This window comes from Olea europaea, chromosome 15 (assembly GCF_002742605.1).
Source record: "Olea europaea var. sylvestris chromosome 15, O_europaea_v1, whole genome shotgun sequence".
NCBI classification, from domain to species: domain Eukaryota; kingdom Viridiplantae; phylum Streptophyta; class Magnoliopsida; order Lamiales; family Oleaceae; genus Olea; species Olea europaea.
This window is the reverse complement of record NC_036251.1, coordinates 13,917,430-13,925,442: the sequence shown is the minus strand read 5'-3', so window position 1 is coordinate 13,925,442 and position 8,013 is coordinate 13,917,430. Positions and strand designations below refer to the sequence as shown.

Here is an 8,013-nt window from a genome sequence, read left to right as displayed (position 1 = left end):
TAACATATCTCATATAGCACAGATACATAAATGAACTGCTTGCACACAACGATAATTTTCCAACTTGAAACTTTAAGCTAGCTATTAATAATGTGAACAAAGGATAAATAATTCACTTATTACATTCGAAATGACCATAATTTATTTAGATCGCACCTAATCAACCAAATAAAAGAACATATAATAATTAATAATAATGAATTAATTGAAAAGAGTAATATTAATTAATGGCTGAACATATCCTTCTGATTTCACCTCTATTGCCTGTAATCACTCCAATTCTTCCCATCTTCACCATTGACGCAGCTAAATCATTAAAGAAGTTTGATCCACTTGAATTTGCCTGCAGTAGATCGAACATAATTTCATGTTGCATTGTCATTCAGAAGTGCTGCATCGGCCTCAAGTAATCCTCTTCTTTTCCTTAAAAGTGTGTAGTAACTGGTGTCGAATGTTCTGGCACTTCCAGGATCCATTTTGACGATGGAAGTTGTGTCTGTGGGGCTACATTTTGTCTTCAACTATACAATGTAGTTGGGATCCAATGAAGGGTTTGTGTCACCTTGGCCCGTAAAATTGTACAGCCGGTTTGAGAAGCTAGAGCAGTGAGAAATACCGATGGTATGCCCTCCTGAAAGGAAATTGTATGTTTTAGTTTTTAAACTTAATTTGGTTCCTAAAATACCATCTTGACTTTGAGAAGTCATTCCTAAAATGATCTACTAATTGAATTCATCGAGTCACTCCAAAGGATAAAAAAAAAGGCCAGTTAATGGGATTCTCTGTCTCTCTAAAATATTTGTTTGGCTTAGAGCTTCTGATTCGTAGTAAGTTAAACTAGTATTGATGTATAAGCCACAACAATAAATTTTTGGGAAATTATCACCATCGGGGTTATGGAGAAGAAATGATATAGAAAAGCGACCATGAAGATGAAATAAACGTGAAGAACAAACCGAATATGAAAGGCTTAAACACAACATTATATCGTTATCCTCAAACGATATTTGCCCCCTCTCAATAATAATTTTGGTGCTAAAAGGGTGTCGCGGAAAATGGTTTGAAGGATTGATCAAGCCTTGTTGTAGAAAATCACAAAAGCACAAATGATTTTCTACCCGAACTTGAAGAACACTAAGGGAATTTGAATATGGATGAAGAAGACTTTGGTTTCTTCTTGTGGAATAAAAAAATGTTCATCATATGTTTGTAATATGATTTCTTAATGAATTAGAATGATCATTAACCCCCTATTTATAGCTTTGAAACATTGCTATACGAAGTGGTGCCAAAGTATAAGTGAAAGGACGCCAAATTTGAATTAAAAACCGCCTCCAACGGCACTAAAAAACTACTTTGCGACCGCTTGGTGTATTCCCATGTGGTCGCATGGTTTACACAAAATCCGGCCTCCAAGTTTCAGTTAATGGCTATGCGACCGCATGACTTGTTGGCCTATGCGGTCGCATAGGCCAAAGTATTGGTTCCCACCTCCTATTTCTTTCCACACACGTGTTTATTGATTTATTGAACAGCATTTTCTATCAACCCCCACTTGTTCAAAATTCAATAAACTCTCATATTCAAAAATATACAATACTCATGCTTAAAGATTAGATATCTATCGATTTGAATCTAACCATAGTGTAATTCAAACAAAGCAAAGTCGGAATCAAAAGGTAGCATGAAGTTTTGAACCAATTGTTCCATGTGACAATACCGGTAAGAATACACACACGAGTATTACGTGTTCTCAAGTTCCTCATAACTTGCTTAGCGCTAATATGACATTGCGCTCATCCTTTTCAACAAACTTTTAAGAGAAACTCCAACTCTCTATTAATGCGGCACCACCTCAAAGTTTGTTTAGGTGAAGTTCTTCTAATATCTTTGTTTAGCACTGAACTTCATTAAGAGCTTTAATGCTCAAACCCTCACTTCAGTATTATTTTAATTAGGATAGGATTACTGTAGATTTTTATAATGCTGAAACTATCCACATATCGAATGACTTGTTTTTACCCTTTAAACCCGTGAATTATCTTTTGAGTAATGACAAATAGGGTTTTCATCATTGGTGGACCTTTATAGATTAGGATTTTCAACCACATCCTACTCAAAGTAGATGCCACTAAAATTTCATTTAGTGTCTAGTTAAAGGATCCGCTAATTCTGTTTGATAATTTCCTTGTGATGCCACCTCTAAGACTTATATGTCTTTTCTTTCCTCATTTCATTTGACTTAGTATCTTATCAAAATATAGCTAGCCAACGATCGATTCATTTGATAGATACAATTCGTCACCAGCAAGAAGCCACATGCTTCCCACTTGCTTTAAAGCCTTATTGATTATCAAAACACCGTTGGATGATTTCCATCAAGTCATTACACTAGTTAATCACTTTTATTTGTGGATATTTTCATACTTGGGTATTCACTTATCATCATTGAATCATTACAATGATCTTCAATGAATATTCTTTAAATATTCCATTAGTTTTGCAAGTGCCACAATCGGCATTTACCCATTTAATCCACTTTAGACTTAGTGCGTTTCATCCTTAAAAATACAAGACCTTCTCTACCTTTCTCTATCATAGATGTATTTCTATGATTAAACGGTAAAGGATACGATAACTTTTTAAACTAAGTTACCCACACAATTCCTCAAATAGGAACTCATATGTAATTTAATATTATTGCATCCACAATCTTTGACCTTTTCATATAAGTTCTCAATCATTAAAGTTAACCCCCACATTTTGAGCTTTACTTGAACTAGAGTTCCTTAATAGGTCAACCCCCACATTTGGGATTGTAATTGAACTTAGAGTTCATCAACTCTTTCATAATTCAATTTTCTTGTCATTTTAATGATCTTCGTGAAAGTTTTAAGTACTTTAGATAGTGGTCGTTAAGTCACAATGAACTTCAATCCACTATCTTTAATTTTGGCCACTCAATTTGATCAAGGCATCTGCCTTTCCAAGCATAACCAACTCAATTGGTTTCTCGATTGTAGTCAAATTCAATAATGAATAAGACTAAACTTCTCGTTTCACAAGAGTTGCACTTTGTCACTTTCACAAGATAACATCATAAGGCATATGTTCACCCTTATCAAATAATAAGCCATATGTTTACCTTATTCACATTTTATCACAATCATATTAAAAGACACAAACTGTGCTCTATAAGAAGTTTCCATGTCTCAATAATTTTACAAGCACTTTCTACTAAAACAAGTCACAGTTTTGTCATGCTTTACGAAAATATAATTGACATAAAGTCATCTAGATAACATCATAAGGCATATGTTCACCCTTATCAAATAATAAGCCATATGTTTACCTTATTCACATTTTATCACAATCATATTAAAAGACACAAACTGTGCTCTATAAGAAGTTTCCATGTCTCAATAATTTTACAAGCACTTTCTACTAAAACAAGTCACAGTTTTGTCATGCTTTACGAAAATATAATTGACATAAAGTCATCTACGATTAAGTGAGGCTATCAATATTAACTCAAGTTAATATGAGTTTCACAAGACATGAAAACAATCAAAAAAATTTATCATGTCATTCTTAATTTTCTAGTAGAAGAAATGGTCATGAAAGTTCACATACTTTCTTTCACAAAATTCTAATACTTCAGAATTTTCCCATATCTAACGTTTGCAAAGAAATAGTCATGGAAATTCACACACTTTCAACAAATGCATTCTTCCAATATTTATGCATCCAATTCATCACAAACAAAATGAAGGAATAGCAACTCACATTCCAAATATAATCATGGTACACTGGTGGCATTCAACATTTCAGTCCATGCCTAAAACAATATGAACCAAGTTCCATTTTACTTACCACTGCGGGTTTGCTCCCAGCTAATAATTTATATAGTGGTAGTCATCTTCTTGGTGGAACATAAATCAAATAATGAAAACAACCACCAAATCCCTTTATTAACCATGGTCATGCTATTAAAATACATGTATGCACAATTTACGAGAAAAGAGAATCATATGAATATGCATATAGATTCTGAATAAAATGGCTATCAATAGAAAGGCACCAAAATTACAAATTGGCCATCATATGGTTCCCGTTTCTGCCTTTCCCATCTTTCACTGCATTTAATAAGTTTGACACATGTAATCATTTATACGTAATCAAGCTCTCATGATTCCTTCACCATTTTCAACAATCAACAGATAACTTCCCATAAAGGCAGTACAAAATCCATGCCGAATAAATCTGTTTCCACGATAATAGCATGAAAAGTTATCATTTAATAACTGAACCACGTGCATTTTTTCAAAATTAGACTAGCTTTCAAGTTTGAAACTAACTATAGTGGCAACCATGTATGACGATTAACAATGAACAGTCACCAATACCCATAAACCAATGGTTGGCATGGGCGGTTATAATTTGACGTGATCAGCCACAATTTACTTTATGTATTCATAATAATTCTGACGAGTAACAAATGGGGAATCCGATTTTTTATATAACATGCAACCCATAAATGCATGCAATATGATACAAAACTCAAACTATGATATTACTTTTCTGCGGTTCATAAAACCTCAACCGGCAAATAGATTCCTTTTTTTTACGAGGTTTAAATTGAATTTAAAATTCAAGAGTCACCATTAAAACCACTTTAAAACCATATGTATTTTTTCAAATTCATGGTCCTTGATTGAATATACATATACAACCATTCAAAAGCAGTTAGCGTAATTAATGAACAAAATGGTTGGCATATACATACTCATGCCTATTCATAAATGATGACAGATAACTACAAATCATGCCACACAATTCCAAATGAATCACATCATTTCAGGAATAGATAATCTGTTTTTTTCCAAATATTTTCATGAAGTATATCACTAGATGCAAGCAAAAATTTGCACATGCTTAAGGACAAAATACATATGCAGCGATGCACTTATCTCCACATACAAGCATATTTTCATCATTTAAGCACCTTTTCATACGTGCATCAGTTTGGCGGTTACCCATACTTAGTGAGGGAACAACAGTGGTTGGGATGGCTTATGAATAAACAGGAAAGGACGCCTCAAAATATTTTGCACAAACCATAATATTACTGGTCAAAGCCAACATGCTTTGGTTTTGGAATCAAATATGACCAATGACGATTTTCACAACATGCAGTCAAAGATTTCAATGGTTTCAAGTATTTTCATCAAGAATTAACGATATAAGTTTGTGCAATTACCCAAACGTGAAATACAATAAACATATTAAAATTCATTCTACTGCATTCACGAATTTAAATCTCAATTCTGACTTACCAGATTGGAATTGAGAAGATAGAATGATTATACCGAAATCAAACTCATGATGAAAGATTCCATTCTTTCATCATTCTCTTCAATGCTGTTAGAGAAACCTTCAATCTGAATTTGCATTCTCATGGAGTTCGTCCCACCGAATGATCCAAACAAGATATGGATTTAATCAACTTGATCTCACCAAAGTAATTTCGTTCTCCATCTCAAAAATATATCGTTTGAGATTGTTGGGAATTTATCACCACTGAGGTTATGGAGAAGAAATGATATAGAAAAGTGACCAAGAAGATGAAATAAACCTGAAGAACAACCGAATATGAAAGGCTCAAACACAACATTATATCGTTGTCCTCAAACGATATTTGCCCCATTTCAATAATAATTTTGGTGCTTAAAGAGTCCCGTGGCAAATGGTTTGAAAGATTGATCAAGCCTTGTTGTAGAAAATCACAAAAGCACAAATGATTTTCTATCCGAACTTGAAGCACACTAAGGGAATTTGAATATGGATGAAGAAGACTTTGGTTTCTTCTTGTGGAATGAAAAAATGTTCATCATATGTTTGTAATATGATTTCTTAATGAATTAGAATGATCATTAACCACCTATTTATAGCTTTTAAACATTGCTATATGAAGTGGTGCCAAAGTATAAGTAAAAGGCTCCAAATTTGAATAAAAAACCGCCTCCAAAGGCACTAAAAAACTACCATGCGACAAAATCCGGCCTCTAAGTTGCGGTTAATGGCTATGCGACCGCATGGCCTGTTGGCCTATGCGTAGCCTGTTGACCTATGCAGTCGCATAGGCCAAAGTATTGGCTCCCACTTCCTCTTTCTTTCCACACACGTGTTTATTGATTTATTGAACAACATTTTCCATCATAATTATGGTAGATTAAGTAATGTTATGACTTATGAGTGATAAGTATCGAATACTCATAAAAATATAAGCAGTGAACATTTTTCCTAATTGTTTGAGATCATTTTTCATAACATTTTAACGGTATAACTGGAAAGAGTTACTTCTAACCCTATATGTAGGATCATTCCCTTAATTTGTAATTCTTACACATAAAAGTTATATAAATTCTATTTATGAAAGTTTGATTTTAGGAGAAGAAACTAGCTTATTCCTCAATAATAATGATGATGATGATGATGATGATGATGATGATGATGATGAGATGATGATGATGATGATAATAATATTATTATTTATCTATTTTTATTTTTTTTGAGTGAGTTTTTGGGATTTACGTGATAAGATTGCTAGCTCTTTATCACTTAAACCCTTTGAGCGAAATGATGCTTTGAGTTGAGTGATGTTGGCAGAAGGAGGGGGTAAATTTGCAAGGCCTCTGATGATCTAGACACTCTTCCGTCTCGTCGTCCTAATGGAACTTGCCAAGATGGTCCATTCAACTGCCAATTATTATGTGATTATTAATCAGTAAACAGCACAAGTGTAGACAAGATTTTTTCTTTTTCTTTTTTTTTGTCAAAAGTCTGAGGCGTTACCAATGTTACTGCATCTCTGGCAACTAAAGCGAGGATATCAGCACACGGGACAAGAGACGGGCACATATTCTCTACGGCAGACTTGACAGCATCAATAACCTGGAAGCCTCTGGTTAGGGATTGCATCCTTCTCGGCCTGGTTTCACGATGTAGATTTTATTAATACAGATCCATCACATCCCTGCCAATTCATTATAGAAAACATATTATATCAGACTTTGTGATTTCTCCTATACAGACATGCACACAAAATTAACATTTCTTTAATATTGAATTGCAGCATTATTACTTAATTTACAGACTAATTTTAATTCCTACTAATTTGTTACGCGAAGATCTGCCAGGGAATATATACTTTAAAAAGTGATCATCCTACTAAAGATGATGGTAAGATTTTATGTTCTAACTAGAGTTTTTCACTTTAGTAATGCTTTTGAATCGGAATATCTTTTTGGCACTTTGTTAGTTGTAACATTAAAGTAGATAAGAGTAGGCCGTGTGATATGACTTTAGCGTGTCATTTCCTAATTCTTAAAGAATAGAATATGAAAATAGCTACGCATTTATGTTTCTACTAAAAAACTTCAAAAAGCTATAAAGTGTGTATATATCATTAACATACGTACCCTAACAAAACAATCATGAAAATGCATTCTCAGCAATGCAGGAGCAAGTGATGGTGCTCGAGATATGAAGCTAGTGGTTGTGTTCTTCACAATCTCCTCGAAAGAAGGACATGTGCTATTGTAGAACCCTACTCTTAGGGATTGTGCATTAGTCCCGTCGACAAGGAAAACATGAACACAAAGAAGTTGGAGAAAGAAAATTGAAAGAAGCTTCAGGATTGTCATAATTCAATCCCTTAACAATGGATTGATATATTTTGATTATATTTTGTGAGACAAATACGGCCAAAGAAAAGCCCTTTATATACTAAGAGTTTGAATTTTCCCTGACATAGCTGTGGTTGCAGAGTTTACTGTAGCAATAGTACATTATTGCAAAACAGCTAGCACGACAAGAATGTTTAACTTACAAAATCTGGTTTACTAAGAAACAAAAGAGTTGACAATCTATAATTATTTGCTAAAAATGATACACATGGTTTGATTTATTGCATTTTAAACTCAAAAGATTCCTAAGACTGAATCCCCACTA

At 33.7% G+C, this 8,013-nt stretch overlaps 1 pseudogene; it reads right to left on the bottom strand.

The window, feature by feature from the left end:
- Positions 1-220: 220 nt before the first annotated feature.
- LOC111410240 lies at positions 221-7,706 on the bottom strand (annotated as a pseudogene).
- Between the last annotated feature and the right edge of the window lie 307 nt (positions 7,707-8,013).